The following is a 15,785-nucleotide window of genomic DNA, read 5'->3' as shown; positions in this document are numbered from 1 at the left end:
AGAGAAAACAATCACTCTGTGGCTGGAAGGAGCTTTCTTCTACAGGAATTCTGGAGGATGTATTGTAACATGAAAATGCTGAGAGAAGGTAAAGGTAAACAAGTGCATCCAAAAGTAAAAATGCACGTGGACTGCGTGGTGTTTGGTGCTCATAACTGTGTCAAACGTGCACAGATTCCTCAGGGTGGGAAGCAATTCTAGAGTGATTATGTTGAACGTGTGCCCTCTTTCCTCCCTTTTCAAAATCCTATTTCATGAAATGACCTCATTTTTCTTAAGTATGAAAGAAGAGGCAAGTTTCCCTTTCACCATGAGGTTTCAGTTGAGGCCTAGGTTTCACGATTTTTTGTTTTATTGTACCTCTGAGGAGCCTTTTTGTACATTTTTTTTGTTAAGCTAATCTTGTCCCTGGTCTTTTCTGGCTGCTGTAACAGAATACCACAGACTGGGTGGTTTATAGACTGTAGACATTTATTACTTATAGTTCTGGAGGCCGGAAGTCAAAGATCAGAGTGCCAGCAGGGTCGATGAGGGACCTATTCCCGTTCATAGATGGCTGTCTTCTGATTCTGTTCTCACATGGTGCAGGGAAGTGGGGTGGGCAGGGAGCTCTCTGGGGTCTGCTTAATAAGGCACTAATCCTATTCATGGGGGCTCCACCCTGACGACCTAATCACCACCCAAAGGTCCTGCCTCCTAATTCGATCACCTTTGTGGGTTAGGATTTCAACATAGCCAATTCTGAGGAGACATAATGAAGCCATATAGCATGTCTCCATGAAATATTGATACCACAGATATATTGCATATGGGTTTACATAGTACTGTATGCATACCTGTGCTTTAGCCATAAAAAGAAAAACATGTTCTTGCTCCTCCCTACCAAAGAACCCCACAACCCCCCTGAGAGTCTAGAAAGCTGAGTCTACGTGGCGACTTGAGATGTGGGCACACCTGACAGAGGTAAGGGGATGCATAGCTGTGAACATGCTGGGGAGGAAGGAATGGCCACAAGAGATCACCAGAGAAGGGAAAGGAGCAAACTTACCGGGTCAAGTTCAAAGTTTCAGCAATCAGGTCAAAGTTCAGTTCAAAATTCAAACCTAGAACTCACTGAGAAGTATCAGTGGCTTGGATACACATCTGGGGCCAGAAGCAATCCCTTCGCTAAAAACGACAGCAAGTTCATTTGCAATGAAGCGTTAAAGGGTCCTGGCAGGCAACAAGCGGCCGAGGTGCTGATGCACCCTCTCCCCTGCACCCTGAGCCTGGGGATGTTCTGATGGTTCCCCGGGCCATGAATGTAGCCTCCGAGCTTTGATATCTAACAAGAGACCCTCCAACGACAATAATTATTGACCTTTAATGTCTCGCTGCAGTATATCCAGACTAATTATGCCGCACATTTGTGAGCTCTTTCATCCTTCTCTTTTTAGCCAGTTTGAAAATGAGGCCCCAAGGGTGTGAGCTGATCCACAAAAGAGGAGGAAATATTAATCTTTCTGACTCTTCAAATACCTACTTCTTTTTCTTAGGGAGGATTTTTGTCTTCTCATTTCTGCTTGAGAACGGACGAGGTGTAATGGGAGTACTCAGAGAGATTTTGCAAGTCTTGTCTTGTGAGTGTTGACAGAATTGAACAAATTTATTACATGGAACCAACTCCTGTCAGGAGGGAAATCTAATTGGATGGCATTGGATAGAAGAGATGTAGTTCTGAATAACGAAGGCACCGTATCTATATTTTCTAAGCGATAAGAACTCCCAAGATAGTTCCATGACAGGTTTTGGTTTGGTTTTCCTTATACTTTCTAGCATTTTCAGAGGGTTTTAAGATGCTATCTTCTGCTCCTAAAGCATTTGCCAAGCCAAATTTCCCTTTTGCTAATCGAATGGCACCAGATCGAATCCCCTCCACTTTACCTGGGGAGACCATGTCTTGAACATTGGAACGTAATTTGTAATGCTTTCATTTTTTTTAAATAATAAATTTATTTTTTATTGGTGTTCAATTTGCCAACATAACAGAATAACACCCAGTGCTCATCCCGTCATGTGCCCCCCTCAGTGCCCGTCACCCATTCACCCTGTAATGCTTTCAATAAATTGATCACAGAATTTCCTATTCTGATTCTATTTCTAGTATTGATTTTTTTCAAGGTTGGGTGTACCTATTTTATCCAAATTGTGGAATAAAGAGGAAAGAAAATTAGCCACGTCCAAGCCAATGAGAAATATCTATAACAGGGAAAGGACAACATGAACAAAATTCTTTCACCTTGGAACCTGATCGGGATTAAATATGCAGCACCCCTTACAAATGGACTTCATGGGGACAGGGATTGGAAGCCCAAATTTAAGCTATAATGACTTTCATGACATCATTCAGAGCACAGCTTTGGAAACTCCTCCTGTCCACTCTAGTCAAGTAGAGACTGTATTAATAAAATTAAACAAAAGTGAAATTTTAGGCAGGCGTCATATTACTGCTTATATTAAGGTTCCATAGTTTGTTTTAAAGTTTGTCTTTTTTTTTTTTGGTTTTGTATTTTTATCAATTGAGATGACAATTGGTTACAATGTTTGGTGGCCGAGAGTGATATGGACTGAGATGTGTCTAAATGTGTAGTTGGCATCAATTTTGGAGAAGTCTACCAGGAAGTGATTGGATGACATGCTGGTGACTGTCCAGTGGGAGGGCTAGCCAGGCTCCAGTTAGGGTAGGTAACTGGAGAGTTTAGAGGTAGTTGTGGGGAAAAGTGTGCTCACAAGGGGTTTTTTTAGATGCTTTGAATGCATATATATGGTCTTTATCCTGATAAAGAGACCCTGTAGCTTTACACTGGATGCGAATGCAGAGTCTAGGATGGGGTCATGCCCACATTTGATACTTCCAGCTGTGAAGTCACTTAATTCACAGACCCTGTTGGCTCACCCTTGGGATTTCAGAACTGGACAAACTACTGTGTCCAGCACATGCTGTGGAAGTGACAGCTTGAAATACAGTAGAAGACCTTACTGTCATTCTGTCGTTCCAGCCTGCTCTGAACTTCTACAGACTTGATTCTTCTATGCACTTATCCCTCCCAACTTTTTCTTTTTTTATCTGAAAATGTCATAGCATTGTCTACTGTATTTTCATCTCAGTTGATAGTCAATATTTAAATAAATATGGACTATAAATATGTGCTTATAAATACACATTTATAAATAAACATATTTATAAAATTCTGATCAATGTGAAAGACTTGTCCCTGATAGATTACAAACTACAAATACTGAAACAGAACTTACTGGAAAGCCATCATTCATATATTTGTACACCAAACAGATATTTATCGAGGACTCCTTATTTATCAGGTACCGTGAGTAAACACAGATGTGACTCTGTCTTCATGGAATGTAACAAGGGAGACAAATGTGACTCAAAAGATAGACCACATGAGTAATGTAGAATTAGAAGTGGGTGCTACCAACATGTGGACCTGGCATGGCAGGAGGCATGGACTGGGTCAGGAGGCCCAGAGGTCAGGGAGGACTCTCCCAGGATGTGATCATTAAACCAATTCTTAGGGAAGTGAAGGATTCATAAGATGGGGGTTGGGAGGTTGTTGGGGCCATAGTTGAAGGCATGTTAGCAGGGAAGAAGAGGAGGGTGGAGAGGTGAGGTGGGGCCAGGCTTTCCAGGCCCTTTTAGGTCTTCAGACTTGGGTCTTTATCCTGAGGACACCGAGAAACTAGAGTTTTAAGAAGGGTCATTGGGAAGAGATCAGAGTTGCATAAACAAAGATCATGTTGCCTACCGGGAGAGTTCATTGGAAGGAAGCTGCAGTGGATGTTGGGTGGTACCAGGCATCTTGGTGAGCAGTTGGCTGAGAGGTGGCAGCAGCTTGGGTTGCCGAGGAAAGCTGACCAACGCGAGAGGTGTTTATGAATTCTTTACTGTAATAGAATTCAGGTAAGTTATTAAAAGTGGGTTCTCTTCTTTCACACTTCAACTTAGGACACATTCTAGAATTTATAATTTAAGGTCTAAATATGTAGGCAGTGCAATGTTGTAGGGGGAACTCCTTAAGGTCTAAGTATGTTGGCAGTGCAATGAGTAACCAAGGTTGTTGGGATGGTTGTGCTCTTTTTTACCTGTGTGACCTTGGGTAAGTTCTCTTCCTCTCTCTGGGCCTCAGTGTTTTTACCCAGAAAGAGGAGTCGCCTCTTACTTACTCCTTACCCAGTAAGGCCCGTCTCCCAGGTCCCTTTCAAAAGTACATAAGGCTCTCAGATGGGTTATGTGGTTTCTTTTTGCACCTTCTTATATTATTCAGGCTTTCTGATTTCTTTCAAACATTCTTTATCCCATGTGAGGGCTCAGGATTGGAAAGTTTTTCAACTTCTAATCATTAAGTTTTTTAAAAGTAACAACTTTGCCTATGGGAATATTGAAAACAGGGCATGAGTGGCAATTTGGGTCATACCCTAAGTGCCATATGAATTTCAGCCTCACTAGACACAGGACAGAGTTCTGTTTGACAGAAAGTTAAAATAAATACAATACACGTTTATTTATATGCACCAAAACATATACACAAGAAGTTCCCAGGGACACTATTCATAAATGTCAAAAAAGTAGGTAGTAGTGGAATGTATAAATAAAAACAAGAGGATACTAAACAAAAATTAAAACAGATGAACCGTTGTCACAAGAGTAAAATTGATAAAAGTCACAAATAATGTTGAGCAAGGGAAGCCCACACAGAAGGGTGCATTCTGGATGAGGCCATTTATATGAAGTTGAGAGACAGGGGTTGCTCAGCAGTGGTGATGGATCAGGATATGATTACATCCAGGGGAGAGCAGTAGTCCAGGGAGGGGCTCACTCTTGGGGTACTGGGCATATACCTTCTCCCAATCCAGGTGGGAATTATGTGAGTATGATCACTTTGAGAAAATTCACTGAGCTATAAGCTCATGATTTTTGCACTACTCTGTGCATTTACTTCAATAAAACATTTTCTTAAAATTTTGGACGTGGAGGAGTCAGTTCTTCTCAATGCCTGGTAAAAATGGGAGTTTTCTCAATCAGGAATATGCTTGGCAATGGAGCGTATGGTTAAAAGTGCACCGTAGAGGTGTGGTGAGCATTTCTATTAATAAAATTATCATCCTATTGCATTGCAGTCTGTGCCACTTCCAGTATTTGTCAGCTTTTCTAATCCGTCATATATAAGGAATGTCTTTACTCACGTCAATTAAATATGTACTTTCATATCAACATCACCCTTTTTCTTTTTTAAAGGTTTTATTTATTTATTCATTAGAGACACAGAGAGGCAGAGACACAAGCAGAGGGAGAAGCAGGCTCCCTGCAGGGAGCTGCTGAGCCACCCAAGTGTCCCAACATCACCTCTTGAAAAGGGAAAAATACAAGATATATTCAGAGTATCAATACAGAGGAGACCGACATGATGAGAGTGGCATTGGTGCCTTTAATCAGTGGGGCGGCCACAAAGCTGTGGTCATCAAGACAGTGCGGTACTAGCACAAAAACAGACACATAGATCAATGGAACAGAATAGAGAACCCAGAAGTGGACCCTGAACGTTATGGTCAACTAATATTCGATAAAGGAGGAAAGACGATCCACTGGAAGAAAGACACTCTCTTCAATAAATGGTGCTGGGAAAATTGGACATCCACATGCAGAAGAATGAAACTAGACCACTCTCTTGCACCAGTCACAAAGACAAACTCAAAATGGATGAAAGATCTAAATGTGAGACAAGATTCCATCAAAATCCTAGAGGAGAACACAGGCAACACCCTTTTTGAACTTGGCCACAGTAACTTCTTGCAAGATACATCCACGAAGGCAAAAGAAACAAAAGCAAAAATGAACTATTGGGACTTCATCAAGATAAGAAGCTTTTGCACAGCAAAGGATACAGTCCACAAAACTCAAAGACAACCTACAGAATGGGAGAAGATATTTGCAAATAACATATCAGATAAAGGGCTAGTTTCCAAGATCTATAAAGAACTTATTAAACTCAACAGCAAAGAAACAAACAATCCAATCATGAAATGGGCAAAAGACATGAAGAGAAATCTCAGAGGAAGACATAGACATGGCCAACACGCACATGAGAAAATGCTCTGCATCACTTGCCATCAGGGAAATACAAATCAAAACCACAATGAGACACCACCTCACACCAGTGAGAATGGGGAAAATTAACAAGGCAGGAAACCACAAATGTTGGAGAGGATGCGGAGAAAAGGGAACCCTCTTACACTGTCGGTGGGAATGTGATCTGGCGCAGCCACTCTGGAAAACTGTGTGGAGGTTCCTCAAAGAGTTAAAAATAGACCTGCCCTACGACCCAGCAATTGCACTGTTGGGGATTTACCCCAGAGATTCAGATGCAATGAAACGCCGGGACACCTGCACCCCGATGTTTCTAGCAGCCATGTCCACAATAGCCAAACTGTGGAAGGAGCCTCGGTGTCCATCGAAAGATGAATGGATAAAGGAGATGTGGTCTATGTATACAATGGAATATTACTCAGCCATTAGAAATGACAAATACCCACCATTTGCTTCAACGTGGATGGAACTGGAGGGTATTATGCTGAGTGAAGTAAGTCAATCGGAGAAGGACAAACAGTGTATGTTCTCATTCATTTGGGGAATATGAATAATAGTGAAAGGGAATATAAGGGAAGGGAGAAGAAATGTGTGGGAAATATCAGAAAGGGAGACAGAACATAAAGACTCCTAACTCTGGGAAACGAACTAGGGGTGGTGGAAGGGGAGGAGGGCAGAGGGTGGGGGATGAATGGGTGACGGGCACTGAGGGGGACACTTGATGGGATGAGCACTGGGTGTTATTCTGTATGTTGGTAAATTGAACACCAATAAAAATTAATTTATTAAAAAAATAATAATCAGTGGGGCGGACTGTCGAGATACAGAGTTAGAGATCCATTGACCTAAATCACCTGTACCTACAAAGAGCCTCCGATGGCAGTCAAAGCCTGTGGCCCACCTTCTCAGCCCCGTTATGTTTCATCTCTTTCCGGCAAGGCTGCAGAGAACTTTCTCTGTGCTGGGGTTATCATTCTGTTTCCTGGAGGTTCTTGTTTCTTTTCCTATGGTCATGCAAACATGGCAAGCAAAACTGCCCAAATTGGACATTCAAGAGTTGTGACCACCATACTCATGGTTTTGTAGTTTCTTTTTTTTTAAATATTTTATTTATTTATGAGAGAGAGAGAGAGAGAGGCAGAGACATAGAGTGAGAAACAGGCTGAGGGAGAAGCAGGCTCCATGCAGGGAGCCTGTCGTGGGATTTGATCCCGGGTCTCCAGGATCACGTCCTGGGCTGAAGGCAGGCGCTTAACCGCTGAGCCACCCAGGGATCCCGGTTTTGTAGTTTCTAAACTGCAAGCCCCAACAGGCTTTAATAAAGAGACATAGTGTCCTTTGAAAGTATTTGGGACGGGAGGCTGGGGGTGCCTGGGTGGCTCAGTTGGTGAAGCATCTACCAGGGTCCTGGGATCAAGCCCCATGTCAGGCTCCCCACTCAGTTGGGAACCTGCTTCTCCCACCCCCACTGTTTGTGCTCTCTCCTGCTATCTCTCTCTCTCTCTCTCTCAAATAAATAAATAAAATCTTAAAAAAGAAAATAAAAGTATTTGGGGGAACTCCTCAAGACAGAGCCCTGTGCAGGTCCTGGGCATCCCAGTGATTCTCAACAATGGCTGCATTTGGAATCACTTCAGGGCTTCTCACCAATATTGGGAGCTCCCACCCCCAGGGAGGCTGACCTCATTGGTTTGGAGTACAGCCTGGGCATCAGGATTTTTAAAAGCTCCCAGGTGATGCTCATATACAGCCAGGACTTGGAACCATGACTCTAGCCAGTCTTCCCCCTGCTTCCCGCTGTGCTGAGCGCATTCTCCCATTCAGGGGGCCTCCCACCTCAACCCGAGAACATTATGGCACATCTCTTCACAACTTGGTTCAGTGACATTGTTTTGGTAGCCAGATTGGCCATGGTGGGAGCATAACACTGTGGGATTCCACAAACCCTACAAGTCAGCTCTGCCACCTGAGAATTGGTTGTTAAATATTTATAAACACCTCCTTAACTGCCTGACTGCTCTTACTCTAACCTGATTTGGGGTGTACTAAAGGAGAAAAAGTGAAATTCACTTCTCCTTGGCAAAGGTCAAGGTGTGCACATAAAGATGCCAGGTGCATGGAGCCTACATCTCAGGGGTTCCTTGTCTGTGACCTAGTTGAGCAATTCAGCAAGCAGGGACAATTTATAAATTGTATTTTTAGATACAATTAGAAATCGGGGCAAAGGGTTTCCCTACCACAGAGATCTCAAAACAAGTCTTTTTTTTTTTTTTAATATGTAGATAGGCCTTCTCTTGTCTCATATCTTTAGTTTTTTTTTTTTTTTACTTTTTTCTGAAAGATGTTAAAGAAGTGAATGGAAAAGTGTTTGTAGCATATGCATTGTGCTTTCCTGACACACAGGACAAAAGAATCATGATCCTAGTGGTGGTGGCAGTGGTCAAAGAGCATCAGAGGTTGTGCTGTCTGGGAGGCTGTGTGCATGAGCTGTATAATCTAGGTTCTACAGAGGACACCCCCTCCCCCCACCGTCCTGCTCCTCAGAGGGGAGCTCAGGGGCCCAGCAGGGCAGGTGGCAAGAGAAAAGAGTCTATCTGCTTCTCCAGAGAGTCTTGTGCACCTTTGTCTAGTGTAGCTTGGCTGCTTTTATTTTGCCAGTTTTTTAGAGGGAGAGTTCTGTTCTTGGGCCAGCCTGTGAGCACTCCTGGGGAGGTAAAGCCCTGACGATGGTGGCCATGGTGAACAGATTCCTATAGCTTTAGTAGCAGCTGCAGAGCTGGCTTCCAGCTACTCCAAACTCAGATATAGGGTGACACATAGGAGATGTCCAGTCAGTATAGTTTGCCCTTGGCACAGGCTCTCTGGTCTTCCATCAGTGGGGAACCACTCTATCTAATTCATCCCATAGTTCATGGTTGGTTGTCTTCATATGTCTTACTCTTGGTACCTTAAAAGCATGTAATTAAGCCAAAGACTGAATCTGGCAGAGTAGGGTGAGCAGCCTTGCTGGCTTACCCAGGACTGAGGGTGTTCTGGTAAATGAGACTTTCAGTACTAAAACCATGAAAATCCTGTACAAACCTGGAAAAGGTGGTTGGCTCATAATCAAATCTCAAGTTGGACAATTATTTAGAATAGGAAGCAAGACCCCTTCCTACGGGTGATCGTACCCATCACCACCACCTTGGTCATTGCTAAATTATTTATCTGACTTGTAGCAAATATCTGTTCAAAAGCTTAAAATCCCACATATTGAGTTGTTTTCTTCGCCAATAGGCTTTAGACCTTGAAATGACATCCGTGTGATAAATTATATAATCGCTTTGAAAACACAGAACGTTGGCGAACGAGGCAAAATAAAAATAAGTAAACCCATAAGAACAGCCATGGATCATGGTCTTAGTCCAGAGGCCTAGAAAGGATGACATGAATCTCTTAAGTTCCGCCATTGCTGTGATTAATAGTGATGGATCACCACGATGGGTGCTGTGTTCATTAACGTGAAGGAGACCGGATAAGTCACACACCACGAATCCTCTGTTTATGAATGATTAAAATATTTTACAGCCATCTATCACTTTACGCTTGAATACTCAAGTGTAGTTAAAAAATCAATTCTCGGTAAGAGGGAAAGGAGAGGTGGCCAGGAGGGGAAAATGCTGTCTCCTGGCTCTGGGTTTGGTTTCTGGGTGTTCTGCGAGCGAGGCCAGTTGGGTTCTTCACTCAAGCAGCCTGGCTTAGCTGGGATTCAAGGGCAGCTGTGCAGTACACACCCTGACGGGCTTTAATAAAGAGATATACGGTGTTTGGATGTATTTGAGGGAACCCTGATGCTTGTGGTTTTGTATATGGTTATGGTAAATACCCGCTGATTGTTGTGGTCTGGCCTTTGTTGGGAGCATGCAATCGCTAGAGACCCACCTGACCTCCACCCTCCACCCACTACCCCCCTCACCTACAGGACAGCCCTGCTTGGCAGTACAAGCCTGCAGCCCACCTCCAGGCCCAGTGACACTTATTTTAACTGTAGGAAAAAGTGTCCTTTTTTTTTTTTTTTTTAATCTTTGTTTGTGAAGTTGACAAGCTGGAGGCAGCCGAGAACTTTCTGTGTGTTGGGGTTGTCATTCTGCATTTCCCCTTTCCCCATGACTGATTTTTCGAGATGCTCTCGGTAAATGAGCCCAAGTGGGAGGATGAGATGACTACTGAGTCCTGAGCAGAGCTCGCTGCCCTCAAGGGGGAGAGCAGCCTTCACATCCTGACAGGAGGCGCTCAACCCGAACCAGAGAACCAGAGCGGCAGGCGCCATCGCTGCCCCTGCCTCAAATTAGTGCTTGAGCATTGGCTCCAGACCTCTCTCTGCTTCTCTCCCTCCCTCCCTCCCTCCCTTTCTCTCTCTCTCTCTCTCCCCCATCTCTCTGTCTCTCAGTTTCATTCTGTTTCTCTCTCTATATATATACAAATATTTCTTTTTCCTGTCTTCATCCGGTTAGTATCTTATCTTTCTAACTGCTCCTCTGTGCAGAAGCACTTAAGAAGGGGATCCCTGGGTGGCTCAGTGGTTTAGCACCTGCCTTCGGCCCAGGGCTGATCCTTGAGTCCCACGTTGGGCTCCCTGCATGGGGCCTGCTTCTCCCTCTGCCTGTGTCTCTGCCTCTCTCTCTCTCTCTGGGTCTCTCATGCATAAATAAATAAAATCTTAAAAAAAAAAAAAGAAGCACTTAAGAAGAAAGTGGCATTTTGGACATCAGCATTCACAGAGAGGGAAGTTGTGAAGCTATAAGGAATGAACATTCTGGAGTAAATGCGAAAGCTCATGCTTTGGGTCCAGCGTTAGCATAAAAAAAAAAAAAAAAAAAGGCTTTGGTGCCTTGAGCAAACCGGGACACAGACTCCTATGCTCTGGCCTGCCATGCCTATGTATAGGTCTGTGACTCAAAAGAGAGAATATTGAGCTTTTCTTTCATCATACCAAATCTGTTATCAAAGGAAATGTGGAGAGGGTGATAGGACTGGGTCTCCCCAACCCTCAGAAATGAGCATTTCTTGGATTTTAAGAGTAAGAGAGGCATGTTTTCCTTGAGCCCTTGGCTGCATTTTTATTATCCTTCAAAAAACAAAGGTAGGATGTTTTGATATTAGGGAAGAATATGATGTCCCCAGAGACTGCTTCTTGAGAGTTCTCCCCTGTCCTTGACCCAAAGCCCACTGAGAGAGATGTCTTTCCCAACATCACAGTAGTAGTGTGGCATTTTCCTTGCTGACCAAATGCTGCTCTGAAGATCTGTCGTGTTACGCTGGATTCTGCTTTTGGATACTAGGTGGGAGAGTTAGGGACTCGAGGAAGGTTCTATAGAAACACGAGACCTTCTCCTCCTCTAGTGCATGTAACACTCACTAGATGCCTGCCCTTGGAGGTTTTTTGTTCCCTCATGTTTCCATGCATCCCCAGAGTGCTATAAGTGGGTCTGGCTTATGATGTCACCATGCCAATGCTGCTGGAAGACCTGTTTAGTTCTCTGACACCTCTGTCCAAGGACAAGAAAGAAGATGTCTCTGAAGACCAGGACCCCCACCCTCCACTTTCTTATTTTTTCAGTGCCAGCAATGTCATTTTATCATTTTTTTAGTTTTATTTTTTTATTCACTTAATTAGCATATGGTGTATTATTAGTTTCTGGGTTAGAATTTAGTGATTCCTCAGTTACATATAACAGCCAGTGCTCATTACATCACGTGCCCTCCTTCTTACCCATCACCCAGTTACCCCACCCCCACCTTTTCCCTTTCAGCAACCTTCAATTTTTTCCTAGTATTAGGAGTCTCTTAAAAAAAAAAAAAAAAAAAAAAAAGGAGTCTCTTATGGTTAACAATATGGTTAGCAATGCCATTTTAAAATAAATTTTTTAAAAATATATCCTTTGGAATATACAGACAGTTGTTTCTGTTGGTCAACAGGTCTAAGATGAATAACATAGACCCCACCAAGGGGGTCATGGAGAATCTTGTCTCAACTCCAATTCAAAGCACTTAAAAGTTCATTGTAACTCTCAGTTTCCCACATACAGCCCCTTCTCTTTTGTTTCCAGGCCTGATCATTATTTGGCCCTTTTGGTTTGTGGGGTGGAAAGGCCCTTTGTTTGATGCTCAGTGACACCTGGACAAATCCGCTATCCCTTCAGCCTCCTGGCTCAGCAACCCAGCAGATGTCCCTAGGTGCTGCTCTCAAAGATCCCCATTTTTGCTCTCTCATCTCATACACTGTGAGTGTCAGCTTTAGGATTCAGAATCTGTGTTTTGGGACTCTAAGTCTGGGATGCAATGCATTGAGTATATTGTACCCTCGGACCTCGACGCTTTGTTCTTTACCACCTTCTTGTTAACCTTGCCCTTGTCTGTCTTCAGCTTTTAGAACACAGGACCACTCTCTTTAATATAAGCATCAATGCAATTGCCCAGAAAGAATGGTTGTGTCCCCTCCCTACACCAATAGTGCAGACACCCATTTTTGGATCCAAACTTCAGGGTTTGTAAAATTTTTTTCTCTCTAGATTGAAAGTCTTTGTGCTGGACATGTCCCCTTTTCTCTTCCTGAAAAACTCTTTGTATTTGTTCCTTGCCCTAACAAAGGATCACAGACTGGGGAGTTCAAACAACAGAGATTACTGGTCTCACAGTCTTGGAGGCTAGACATCCAAGATCAAGGTATCATCAGGGCTGATTCCTTCTGAGGCTTCTCTCCATGGCATGTAGATGGTCGCCCTCTGGCTATGTCTTCCTGGGGTCACCCTCTGCATTTGCTTGTGTCCTAATTCTTCTTTGGACATCAGTCATGTTGAATTAGAGCCCACCCTATGACCTCATTTTAACTTAATCCCTCCTTAAAATCCCAATCTCAAAAAATAAATAAATAAATAAATAAAAAGAAAAGAAAAGAAGAAAAAAGAAAAGAAAAGCCTCATCTCCAAATACAGTGACATTCTGAGTTGTTAGGGGGTTGGACTCCAGCATATGGATGCGAAGGGACACAATTCAGCATGTAGAACCACCTAAGATCAAATATTTATATTTTTGTAGAAACAAGCTTATCTTCTAAGAATTGGCCCCCAATTTAGATTTTCCTTAAAATAGGAACAGGATTGGGAAAATATTTTGGAAGCTCTTTTTCTTGGATATTCTTCTCTAAAAGGTATTTATGTATTGAGGACACAATTATATTAATATCCAGGACCTGGTTCCTTGCAATTCCCAGGCCACTTGCACAGTTCTTTTGTAACCCTTACCTTTATATACTAAAAATAATACTGTTTGAATGAAATATGTTAAATTTTAAATCTGTTAAAATTGCTACCACCTACTTGCTCTGTACTCTGCAGAGTGAGACAGACGTAACTTTGTTCAAAAGATGGAGATGAAATCATTTGGGGTGGTTCTGTGGTTTTATTCCTTTTGCATTTATATTTATGGCTGGCTCATCCTCACTTCAGCATCTGTTCTGAAGCCCTCCCCCCACCCCACACCCCTAATATGTACACATTTCTGTTTAGGGCATCCTTTCTTTCTATTTCATAATGATCAGCTACACATTGATTATTGATTATTTATGCAGTGGGCTCAACCTCTTAACTCAAAGGTAAGATTTGTGCTTACAGATCTTTGATCCTCAAACCCCCAGCACTTAAAGAATGTTAGCAGGATGGTCAGTCAGTCTGCTGGTGATGGATAATTAAGGTGTCATTGCTGAACTAGGATCCCCATCACTTTGGTTCCCTTCTCTCACAGATATGCTTTTTATAGGTTAAAAAAAAAAAAAAAAAAAAAGGATCCCTGGGTGGCGCAGTGGTTTAGCGCCTGCCTTTGGCTCAGGGTGCGATCCTGGAGACCCGGGATCGAATCCCACATCGGGCTCCTGGTGCATGGAGCCTGCTTCCCCCTCTGCCTATGTCTCTGCCTCTCTCTCTCTCTCTCTGTGTGACTATCGTAAATAAATAAAAATTAAAAAACAAAAACAAAAACAAAACCCACAGAATGAACACAGAGATCAAAATTGACTACTGTAATGGGCTCTTCTTATCTGTTGACCCCTCTCCCCTCCAGGGAAGATGGCATAAAGGATAACATAATCAATATACAATAATCATATCCCTGCCAACAATCCTATCTAAGCACTAGCTGCTTCCCTACCTATGTGGTGCTTCTGGTTTCTTGGGGTGAGAGGCTGGAGGTACTCTGTGAGTACCCAATATGGAGTACAGAGACCTGGATACAAACACCTGTGAAGGTGTTTGGCCACCTTTAAATGTTCTGTGCCACTTCTAAACTCAGTGAATAAGCTCAATGAAGTATTTCCTCTTCTATGTAACTGATACACCAGGAAAACAAATGTGTGTACTGACAAATCACAGGTTTTCAGAGGATAGGACTGAGAATGCCAAGATAGACTATCATATTAACAATTACACCCAATGGGATTAAAATCCAAAATTATTTTTGACTTGTGCTGCCACGATCACTGGTAATATCTAGGCGTATTTAATAGACAGCTGAGTATATTTCACTGTGCCACACAATTAACACAATGACAGCAAAACAACTTAATCATAGCATGTTTCATCATCATCCAGATGGTCTTTGTGATCAGTTGGAAAATTGTAGCCATCTAGTTGTAATGTTACTAAAACTCATGTTTGAATGGAATTTCATGAATATCTAGAAATTAGAAGGAATCCTCAGCAATAATAAAGCACATGTACACTGGCAGTTGTACTTTTCCAAGTAATTTTCAAAACAGTCTGGGGTTTGGTGTCCTGGGAGTTTTTGACTTGGTTCCTCTTGGGGCAAACCTTTAAGAGTTGTTTGCCTGAACAAGGTGGCAGGACAGCTGAGGAAAGAGAGCTCAGGAAGGAATGGTGGCTGCCTGGAAAGATTCCCATTTGGAAAGCCAGCATCAGTTTATAGGTTTTGGGGAAGCATTGAATGTGGATATGTGCAAACAACATAAAACTTGGGGCATCTCAGGGAACAAAGACTCCAAGAGGAATAAATTCACTGAACCAATTCGAACACACCAGCAACGGTACTTTATGTGGTCCCTCTAGTGACTAGGATGGGCACACCCTGTGGCAATTCGGTACACTCAGGGAGTTGTAGCTAAACAAGACATAGAGACCCTACAGAAGGACCCTCCCTTTGGGAAGTTCTTCTATTTGGTGGGAGGGAAGGTTATTATCTCAAGTTCTCAGAGTAGCATTTAGGAACACATTGTTTTGAGTTAAGTAATAAAATCTACATTGTAAAAAAAAAAAAGAATCTGTTATTTGCTTTATTTAATCTACAGAGTAATTTTTCACTTGATAAATGATTGTTTATCAGGTGCTGGTGTGTTTTGACAAAAAAGGCAAAAGTCCTAAAGTTTCACAGTATGAATGCATCCAAAAAATTGGAACATTAGCTGCATATGTAATCTATAGCATTTTCTTTTCTTGTGTGTGTGGGTTTTTATTATTATTATTTTTATTTTAACCATTCTGACAGGTGAGAGGTGATACCTCATTGTGGTTTTGATTGGCAGTTCCTGATGATGAGTGATGCTGAGCATCTTTTCATGTGTCTGTTGGCCATCTGTACATCTTCTTTGGAGAAA

This window comes from Nyctereutes procyonoides, unplaced genomic scaffold (genome assembly GCF_905146905.1).
Source record: "Nyctereutes procyonoides isolate TBG_1078 unplaced genomic scaffold, NYPRO_anot_genome, whole genome shotgun sequence".
Classification (NCBI taxonomy): Eukaryota; Metazoa; Chordata; class Mammalia; order Carnivora; family Canidae; genus Nyctereutes; species Nyctereutes procyonoides.
This window is presented reverse-complemented; position numbering follows the sequence as displayed.